This window comes from Capricornis sumatraensis, chromosome 7, assembly GCF_032405125.1.
Source record: "Capricornis sumatraensis isolate serow.1 chromosome 7, serow.2, whole genome shotgun sequence".
Taxonomy (NCBI): Eukaryota; Metazoa; Chordata; class Mammalia; order Artiodactyla; family Bovidae; genus Capricornis; species Capricornis sumatraensis.
In genome coordinates, this window is record NC_091075.1 from 24,175,257 (window position 1) to 24,186,899 (window position 11,643).

The following is an 11,643-nucleotide window of genomic DNA, read 5'->3' on the forward strand; positions in this document are numbered from 1 at the left end:
TTTGTCTGTTTTCAACAAAAAACACTTATGTGAAGGCAAGAGAAAATCATGCCCAATTTAGTAAAATATTTTTAAAGTTCACATATTTATTTCAGCAAATAAAATTCATCTTCAATCAGCTTCACCCTCTTTGTTACCAATTGAAGCACTTATACTATATTTTTAAATCATGTATAGCTCATTAATTTTTATACAGCTTTATAAGGTAAAATATTATACCTGTATTTATTTACTAATTTAGTAAATAAATGAAAACACAAATATTTTAAGCATCTTGCCCAAATTATGCAGCTTGCTTTTGGTGAAAATAAAGCTCTGAATCCAGAGTATTTGACTCCAGAAGCTACCTATACCTTTGGCTAGTAACTTGTGAGATCCAGCTACATAAAATGAAATAAAGGTTATGTATGTCTGTCTCTGACTCTGCTAATAATCTTAGGAAGCAAAGAATCCTGACACATTCTGATATTGTAATCTTTAAAGAATGGATAGTATATATTGCATTTGGTGGTTTTGAAGTAGAGGAACTGCTACCATCAAACATTTCAAAACACATAGAATTTTCAGAGAAGATTCTGACCAGTTAGATGCTGAAACATCTTATGAGGTCTGGTTACCCAGTAAATAAATGTCAGTCCTGGTTCTTAGTCTAAGCCTGCAGCATCCCAGAGTTAACTCCAAATTCAGTAGTTGAGTAATATTAGCAAATCTCACAAGCAACTGGAGAAGATATCAGAATACTAGCTAACTAGCATATTAGCTTCCTACATGGAAAAATAATTATTCAGGAAATTTATTGAGAATGGAATCAGAACAAGAGTTATAGTCATTTTCTTTTATGAGTTTTCTCTGTATGTTTTTCCTTGGACAATTCTTTAACTATGACTAAGACACTGTTGACAGATATAACATCTGTTCTTTTGAATCTCTCTTGTTGAATCCTTAAAATGCTATGTCCCAGTTTCATTTCTCAACAAATAATTTCACTACAATATAGCAAAGGATTAAAGAATATATTTATAAGGTGCCTTGAAAGAGCACCTCTGTCTGCGTGGGAAAATTGGGAAGAAAAAAAGGAGATGTATATTGAAAATTTTTCACAGGAGAGGTGATTCTTAAGCTGAATCCTCAAGGATAAATTTCTTCTCCAAGGAAAAGAAAAAGTGAAGCACAGGGCCAAGGAGGCCTAAATAATCTACATTTTCCCCCACTAACTTTTAAATTACTTTTAAAGTTAAAAGTAAAGAAAGCTAACAGTACATCATTAGGCAACCCTAAAATTATCTTGAGGCTTGACTATGCCAAATAATAAATCACTTCCACTAGGCAGAGCCAGTTACCTTTTATAACATCAATTTAGATTCACACAAAATGACCTCTTCACATTCTCCTTAGGTTCTCCCAACCATGCATCAACATCATAAGAACGGATAATAATCTGATTACAAATGATCAAGGCCTTTCTCCTCTGTAACTTTCAGATCAAACTCAGAGTCCAGTGTGTTTCCTAAGTCAGTAAAGGCAATTAAAAAGAAATTTTTTAAGAGATTCTAATTTTTACTTGAAAAATAAAAACAAAAAAAAAAATACATTGGGAATTGAACTACTATATTTTTTCTTTCACCCATGTTTTCTGGCCAGTAACGTTTTATCAAACACTGTAATAAGACAATGTACTGAATCTAAGCAGATGACCAGTAAAGCCGTTTGCTATCTCCTATTCATGCTAAGCTAGACCATGGAATTTGACAGCCAAGAAGGAAGAACAGAGCCCCTACCCCAAACCTAAGGAGCTGATTTACACAGAAAGGGTATTAAGCAAAGCTGCACAAACACGGACATGGTCTAAGAAAAGGATATCTTTTAGACTACTTCCAGCATACATTCACTGGCACCCAGTAAAATGGATAACAGCTAAAAAGCACACAGCATATAATACTTGGATCTTGAAGTGGGTAATCATGGAAGTTCCAAGACTGTTTAGCTTTCACAACACTAACAGCTAAAAAACACACAGTATATAATACTTTGATCTTGAAGTGGGTAATCATGGAAGTTCCAAGACTGTATCCACTAGGTTAGCCTGAGTATTCACCTCCGAAAATATTTTTTCAAAAACATGTAAATGAGGGTTATAGAAACAATGGGACAACATCTGGACCTGTAGAAGACAGTGATACAAAGACTGCACATGCAAGACTAGGAATTCATTTTCACATTAGCTTTTAGGTAAAGGAAATCTCTGTAAGTTGATTCCTACTAGCTGTGATGGTAGGATTTTCAGAAATCTTGAGATGGGCAGCTAACTTGAGTTAACCCCTAGGTAATTACTCCCAGTCAAAACGCCCACTGAGGCTGCAGGGCTGTGATCCATATAAAGAGCTGAGAGTACACGAAAAGCCTGAGTGGATATGTAAGGCCAGCTCGGCCAAGAGAGTTGGTGATGGTGGATTTTCCCAACACAGACACCCCGACATGAATGCTGGGGGCGGGAATCCCAGGTGGAATGCTGGATTTGGGTTTGCTGCAAGAGCCAGACTCCGAAGTCTGAGAGAGGGGTCTACTCAGGGAGGAGTACTACGGTTACCAAAAACAAGAACGTCTTGTCCCAGGAAGGTCAAGTAATTTTCTTCTGACCCATCAATACTTAACATTAATGAGCTGCAGAACAGAGTTAGTATGTATTCTTCTGACATCATTAGCCAAAGCCTCTCCCACTCTATTGAGTTGCCGACCTCCAGGAAGAGCCCACCGCCTAGAGGTGGGGCCTAGGGCTGCAGACTGTTCTGGGAGGCTGGCACAGAAGATGATTTGCACAGTGAAGTCACCACTAAACTGCTGTTCAAGTCCAGGGCCCGGCCCTCTTTTTCTGCTCGGTAGTCCAGAAGCATTTCTTTAAAAGCCAGGAAATCCGTAAATGTGAGCAGCATATCGCAAAGGTCACCAGCCACTTCATCCTTATGGCGCTGTAAAGTTGTAGTGAAAGCCGCCATGTTAGATCCAGGAATCCGCTCCTACAGCTGTTCTTCTATATACTTCTCTACCAAAGAAATGTATTTATTTTAAAAAGGCGTGTAGGTTAGCTTATTTTCTTCTATGTCTTCAAACTCCTGGTAGTACTTGTCCATGAAATTCCTCTGTAATAACTGGAACTCGTCATCCATGATAATGTCCTCTAAATATCCAACCATAGCATCAAATTCTGCATCAGAGGCGTAAGAGAAGGGCAGAGCGAAGCTCTCTGCCTCTAGGGCATCCATCGCCGCTGCCGCATCCGCATCCACTGTGCCTGGCAGAGCAGACCTGCTGGCCTTCTACCCCTGCCTGCGACCAGGGCGCAGCCTCTGCTTTGCCCTGCAGAGCTCCAGCTGGCATTCTGGAGGCCTCGCTGCGAATGTTGCAGCCAGCTCACAGCCCAGCTGGGTAGCGCCTGCGTGCGCGATGCCCCAGCTTCAGTCTCCCCAGCTGTAGCCACACGCTGGCTGGGCCTGCCTGCCCTGCAAGGCCTCACTAAGCTCCAAAAAAGATTTTTTAATTATTTTACACTATTTGTACAAGCTATTGGAGCTACTGGATACATAACATTTTATTTTAACCTAGCAACATTAATAAACTCATTTTTGCTTCAGGAAGACTTTAATGTAAAACAGATGAACTTACTGCATGTCTGAGACTAATTTCTTAAGATTAGGGATGAAATGAAGGAAGAGATGAAAGTCAGGTATGAGTAAAGAGATCAAGGACTTCAGGTGGAGGGGGGAAGAAAGATACGGAGATCAAGAATGTAATGACATCAAGTTCAGAATGAGGTGAAGACCACCCTATGAAGTAAAGGGAATGAATCCATGTCAGAGTGCCCTTCCTCAGAACCTTTTCTACTACTCCTGAGTAGATTACTAATACTTATGTCCATGAGATAATAAAAAATAATAATAATTCCAAGGCACTATTCCAACACCAACAAAATTTTCCCACATTTGTCATTTACTAATATTTAACAGATATATGCAATATAAAAGTAGCTACAAAGATAGATAAAATAACTTGGTAAAGAACTATATTAACTAGGGTAGTCTTCCTTGGAATTATTTTTTAATTCAATATTACAGTTAAAACTTTGAATAGATTTTTAAAGGATGAAGTTCAGCATGGAAATTCCACACCACATACTAATATTTTCAATAAAATTATTCCAATAAGCTATCCTAAAATTAGGAGTTTGGAATTAACATATACACACTTATAAAAAAGATAAAAAAGAAGGACCTTCTTATGGCACACAGAACTATATTCAATATCTTGTAATAACTAGAAGAGAATCTGAAAAGAACAGATATATATGTATATCTGAATTGCTTTGCTGTATACTTGAAACGAACACATCACTGTAAACTAACTATACTTCAATTTTTAAAAAAGCTATCCTAAACATAAGATAAAAAATAAAAAAAATTTTAAAATGGGGTCTGTCCTTATTCTTCCTCTTGAATGAAGCTCTTCCATTTTCACTTATGACTGGGAAGACAATAATCGAAATATTTATTGTTCATTCTCATTATACCAGCACTTGTGTTGAGCACATGAAATACCATTAAGAACAAAATAGAGTCTGAGCCATCATAGAATTTATAGTCAAGTGAAGGGGACAATACTCAAATAATTACATGGATATGCATTTAATGATCACCATGGAAGAGTTGTGAAGGAAGAATTCACAGTGAGAATGCAATTGGAGAAACATAACCTCATTTGAAAGCAAGGGGAGGATTCCTGAAAAAGAGACATTTAAACAGAAACCTAAGCTGATCCAGATTTAGATTATCCTTAAGAAAATGGGAGTTTCTTTTTCCAGGCAGAGAAAAAAAGTGTATACAAATGCTCTGAAGCAGGAACTTGTCTTGCTTGTGAAGCTAAAAGAAGGTTATCAAGGCTCCAGAGGTAAATACTGAGGGAGTATGACATGAGGCGAAGGCAGCACCATGAGCTGGCTGCTCTACCTCTGCCTTTGTGACTTCTTGGGTGATAAGTACTTACCCTATAAAACCCAGCTCACAAATTCTTACATCAGTCTCTGAAAGAGAGATGAACTGTAAATGAGGATCAACAAAGAATCTCCAATATCCTCTCCATTTCCCACAACTCCACAGAGACTCTCGTGGTTATCGTGTTTTAATTCTAATGACTACTTAGCTTACAAGACAACTCAGGAGCGTTTGTCATATATCATCCCTTCCTTCTTGGAATGCTTCTTTTGGATCAAGAAACTTCAGCCATTTGGTTTCCTTCCAATCTCACCATCTACACTTCCTAGTCTGCTTGACACTCCTTCTCTCAGTGTACATTTTGATACCTTTGAAAATGTATCCAAAGTTAAGTCTTAGGCCCCTTTCTCTTCCCTATCAATATATTCTCCCATCCAGATTCATCATTTTAAATATTCCTATCTCCTAAATCATTGCTTCCAGTTTGACAGCTCTACTTGAATAGAATCTTCACACAAGCATCTCAAACATAATATGACCAAAGAGAACTTGATTTTCCTGCTGTATTATAAGATCTAATATTTCAAGTGATGCCATGACATCTTTGGGCTTCACAGGGTCCCAAAGTTCTAGCTGTGAGTTCCCTGCTCTTGCCAGAAATGCTCCTACCCAATAGAAAATGTTTCCCATCTTACTAGTTCCCTATCAGCTGAACCAGCTGCCCCCACCTGGTCCTCAAGCTAACAAAATCACCTGCCTACCAACTTATGAAATCATTTAAGCAAGCTAATCATATCCTACTGCAGGAACCAGAGGGCAGGAACCATAGGCAAGTCACCCTCTTGTTACTATATGACCTACTTCCACGGCCCCTTCTGGTTCACTGTGGCCCAGAGTGCAACACCTGTTAGACCTGGCATGGCACATGGTATCCTCTTCCCCTGGGCTGTGAGAATACATGACTAATAAGTTGTTGTACATGACTAATAAGTTGTTGATCTCATCTGTCTAGTGTCAGGTGTTGTTATTTGACCATCTTCTATGATTTGGAACATAGGAGCTCTCCTTCAGCCATGGAATGAATAGGACATGATCATAACATCCCCAAAATGAATTCCTTCTGATCTGCATTTTAATATATAGTGCTACCATCCAACCAACAAGTTGCTTAAGTCAATAAGCTATCTTCTACAATCTTCTTTCCCTCTTCCATTTAATCTGTTTGCAAGTCCTATCAACTTTGCCTCAGAAATGTAATCCAAAACTATCTGTTTCTTTCCACCTGCATTGCCTCTCATATTTAGCTAGCATCATCTCTCACCTAGGGCTTCCTTGGTGGCTCAAATGGTAAAGAATCCACCTGCAGTGAAGGAGACCTGGGTTCAGTCCCTGGGCTAGGAAGATCCCCTGCAGGAGGGCGTGGCAATCCACTCCAGTATTCTTACTGGGAGAATCCCTGTGGACCGAGGAGCCTGGTGGGCTACAGTCCATGGAGTCATAAAGAGCCAGACATGACTGAACAACTAAGATGTTGCTCTCATCTGTCAACTGTGAGCAACTAAGCACAGAACAGCACAGCATCTCTCACCTATATCAACACAGTGATCCCCTATCAGGACTCTTAGCCTTAACCCTTCCTATGAAAAATTCATTATTCACGCAATAGCCAGTTTAAAAATTCTAGTAGTTTTCCATCCTACGTAAAACAAAATATAAATTCTTCTCCCGACTTACAAAGTCTTACATGATTTGATTCTGCTTGCCTCCTTGATTCATCTGGCTTCACATCATCCACTCTGTTTCAACAACAGAACTAAATTCTTCTTCTCTCCCTAGAATTCTTGCCTTTGGGCTTTTAAATTGGCTTCTTTCTGCCAAGCAATACCTTCCTTCTGATCTTGTCATGGCTAATTAATTATTGTAAATCAGATCTCAGTTAAAATATTTATTCTTAGATATATTTCCTGATCTCTCAGTCTCCACCTTATCACCTCATACACTTTTTGATCTGATACCTTTCTTGTTTATTTATTTCCTTATTTACTTGATAACTATCTCCCATATCAGACTGGGAGCTGTACCTTGACCGGCTTATGTACCAAGAGAATCTCAGTATTCAGGGCCATGTCTGACATATAAGGAAAATTAATATAAAATGGTTAAAAGAACAAATGAATGAAGTAAAGGAATGGAGCTGTTAAAGCATAAAGTTTGAATTAATAAATGAAGCAAAGGAATGCAGCTGTTAAAGCATAAAGTTTGGATTAATACAGGCCAATGTTCCAATCCCGCTGGCTTTGTGATCTTTCTGAATCTTAATTTTCTTCTGTAGAATGGGGAAAATAACTGTTTCACAGGAGTTTCCTGTGAAACTCATATCACGAGTTTCATGTTTCTAAACAATTTCTAAAATGCAGTACCTACATAATAATAAAAACCATTATTAAACAGACAAGGTCAACTGCAGTCAGCCTCTAATAACTTTTGAGACAGCACACAGAAGGAAGTAAAATTAGAATTATGAAATTCTAATTTACTCAGATTTCTCAACTGTTAGACAGTTTTAAAGAGGATTGAATAGAACTCATATAACTTCCTTGTGAGCATCTAGTCAAAATCCGTTCTTAAAATTATAGAAAAATAAGCTGTAAATAAACATGTAAGAGAGACAGTTTGCCCTTTATACATTATTAGACTGAGCTCTAATCTTGTTTATTTTTAAGTCTTGTCTCCCAAACTCTGGTTAAGCCTCAGTACAATTGTATAGAAATATACAAAAGTTATAGTGCTGTAGCACCACACTGAAAATTTATATAGATGCTTGTGATCACAAGAGTGAAACAACTTAAATATGCAGTTTTAAAAAGCTGAAACACAGTTTAACTTGCCTCACTCTTTTGAACTATGAATACTATATACTTCACAGTATTGAGCAATGGTTCAGAATATGTATTTAACAAAATTTGTTAACAAGAAGAAATCAATTTTATCATGAAACATGATTTTCTTTACTGATTTATGTATAATACTAACACTGAACATTTGTTAGAAAGAGATGTTGAGCATTTTCCCCCAAATTATTCTGCTTCACACCATCTCCAACATATAACATATAATGTACTATTTGATGATAGGAAGTTCTATTTTAGTTCTATTTTAGGTTACAGGGCTATGTCAAATCCAATAGGTCACTACCAAAAATAAAACCCAACAGTGAACTAAAGATTTAAGTAACATTTGAAAGCAACTACTGACCTTCTTTGACTGCATGGGATTTGAAATTTGTTAATTCTGTATAGTACTCCCTTGTTCTATGTTTGAACACTGGATATTTCCAGTGTTGGGAGATTACAAAGAGTGATGCTATGAAACATTCTTATATTTGTCTCTAGGTGCCTTAGTCATAAGTTTTAGGGCATATGCAACTTCAGTTTAGTAGGTACTGTCAAAAGTGGTTGCAGTAATTGATACTCTCATGGGCAGTCTGCAAATATTCCATTTACTGCATGTCTTCAACCACTTTGAGACTGTTTCTCACTTTAGCTGTCCTATCCTTTATTGTTTTAATTTGTGTTTCAGTGATGACCAATGAAGCTGTTCACTTCAGTTCAGTCGCTCAGTCGTGTCCGACTCTTTGCGATCCCATGAATCGCAGCACGCCAGGCCTCCCTGTCCATCACCAACTCCCGGAGTTCACTCAGACTCACGTCCATCAAGTCAGTGATGCCATCCAGCCATCTCATCCTCTGTCGTCCCCTTCTCCTCCTGCCCCCAATCCCTCCCAGCATCAGACTCTTTTCCAATGAGTCAACTCTTCGCATGAGGTGGCCAAAGTACTGGAGTTTCAGCTTTAGCATCATTCCTTCCAAAGAACACCCAGGACTGATCTCCTTCAGAATGGACTGGTTGGATCTCCTTGTAGTCCAAGGGACTCTCAAGAGTCTTCTCCAACACCACAGTTCAAAAGCATCAATTCTTCAGCACTCAGCTTTCTTCACAGTCCAACTCTCACATCCATACATGACCACAGGAAAAACCATAGCCTTGACTAGACGGACCTTAGCTGGCAAAGTAATGTCTCTGAATATGTCTTGAATATGCTATCTAGATTGGCCATAACTTTTCTTCCAAGGAGTAAGTGTCTTTTTTAATTTCATGGCTGCAATCACCATCTGCAGTGATTTTGGAGCCCAGAAAAATAAAGTCTGACACTGTTTCCACTGTTTCCCCATCTATTTCCCATGAAGTGATGGGACTAGATGCCATGATCTTCGTTTTCTGAATGTTGAGCTTTAAGCCAACTTTTTCACTCTCCACTTTCACTTTCATCAAGAAGCTTTTTAGTTCCTCTTCACTTTCTGCCATAAGGGTGGTGTCATCTGCATATCTGAGGTTATTGATATTTCTCCCGGCAATCTTGATTCCAGCTTGTGTTTCTTCCAGCCCAGAGTTTCTGATGATGTACTTTGCATATAAGTTAAACAAGAAGGGTGACAATATACAGCCCTGACGTACTCCTTTTCCTATTTGGAACCAGTCTGTTGTTCCATGTCCAGTTCTAACTGTTGCTTCCTGACCTGCATACAGGTTTCTCAAGAGGCAGGTCAGGTGGTCTGGTATTCCCATCTCTTTCACAATTTTCCACAGTTTACTGTGATCCACACAGTCAAAGGCTTTAGCATAGTCAATAAAGCAGAAATAGATGTTTTCTGGAACTCTCTTGCTTTTCCCATGATCCAGCAGATGTTGGCAATTTGATCACTCATCTAGAGGCAGACATACTGGAATGTGAAGTCAAGTGGGCCTTAGAAAGCATCACTATGAACAAAGCTAGTGGAGGTGATGGAATTCCAGTTGAACTATTTCAAATCCTGAAAGATGATGCTGTGAAAGGGCTGCACTCAATATGCCAGCAAATTTGGAAAACTCAGCAGTGGTCACAGGACTGGAAAAGGTCAGTTTTCATTCCAATCCCAAAGAAAGGCAATGCCAAAGAATGCTCAAACTACCACACAATGAAGCTGAGTACCCTTTTAAAAACATATTGGTTGTATAGATCTATTATTCTTGTAAGTGCTGGCTTGAGTCTTTTGCTCAAAACCTATAGAGGAAAACACAGGCAGGACACACATAAATCAACATAGTTTGTTTGTTTGTTTGTTTGTTTGTTTGCATCTGTCTCCTAAGACAGAGGGACTTCCCTTGTAGCTCAATCAGTAAAGAATCCAACTGTAATGCAGGAGATCCAGGTTTTATCCCTGGGTTTGAAAAATCCCCTGGAGAAGTAAATGGCAACCAACTCCAGTATTCCTTCCTGGGAAACCTCATGGACAGAGGAGTCTGGCAGGTTACAGTCCATGGGGTTGCAAGAGTTGGACAGAACTTAGCGACCAAAACACCACCACCTAAGACAGATCTTGGTCCCATTACTTCATGGCAAATAGAAGGGGAGAAAGTGGAAGCAGTGACACATTTTTTTTTTCCTTGGGCTCCAAAATTACTGCAGATGGTGATTGCAGCTATGAAATTAAAAGATGCTTGCTCCTTGGAAGAAAAGTTATGACAAACATAGACAGTGTATTAAAAAGCAGAGCTATCACTGCTGACAAAGGTCCATATAGTCAAAGCTATGGTTTTTCCAGTAGTCACGTACAGATGTTAGAGGTGAACAATAAAGAAGGCTGAGAGCCGAATAATTGATGCTTTCACATTGTGGTGCTGGAAAAGATTCCTGAGAGTCCACTGGACAGTAAGAAGATCAAACCAGTCAGTCCTAAAGGAAATCAACCCTGAATATTCATTGGAAGAACTGAGACTGAAGCTGCAGCTCCAATACTTTGGCCACCTGATGCGAAGAGCTAACTCATTGGAAAAGACCCTGATGCTGGGAAAGATTGAAGACAGAAGGAGAAGAGGGCAACAGAGGATGAGATGGTTGGATGGCATCACGACTCAATGGACATGAATCTGAGCAAACTCCAGGAGATAGCCGAGGACAGGAAAGCCTGGCATGCTGCAGTCCATGGGGTCGAAAAGAGTCGGACATGACTTAGCAAGTGAACAATAGCAACAACCTAAGACAAAGGAAATGAAAGCAAAACTAAACAGGTGAAACTTAATTAAACTTAAAAGTTTGCATATCAAAGGAAACCATGGACAATATGAAAAAAAATAAACAGAATGGGAGAAAATCTCACAAATAATATGACTGATAAGGAGTTAATATTCCAAAATATGTAAAAAACTCATACACCTCAATATCAAAAAACAAATTATTTTAAAAATGGTCAGAAGACCTGAACAGACATTTTTTGAAAAAGACTTACAGATGGCTAACAGGCACATGAAAAGATGCTCAGCTTCACTGATTATCAGAGAAATGCAAATCAAAATCACAGTGAGATTGTGATTACCTATTAGAATGGCTATCATCAAGAAAAACACAAATAACAAATGTAGAGAGAAGGGAACCCTCCTACACTGTTGGTGCAGATATAAAGTGGTACAGCTGTTACAGAAAATAGTATGAAGGCTCTTCAAAAACTAAAAATAGAACTACATATGATCCAGTAATTCCACTGCTGGAAATATATCCAAAGAAAAAGAAAATACGTATTCAGAAAAATATATGTGCCCAAATATTCACAGCAGCACTATTTAC

The 11,643-nt window shown here is 38.6% G+C and overlaps 1 pseudogene; it reads right to left on the reverse strand.

Moving 5' to 3' along the window:
- Positions 1 to 2,768: 2,768 nt before the first annotated feature.
- On the reverse strand, positions 2,769 to 3,260 carry LOC138082355 (ADP-ribosylation factor-like protein 2-binding protein pseudogene; annotated as a pseudogene).
- Positions 3,261 to 11,643: the final 8,383 nt, after the last annotated feature.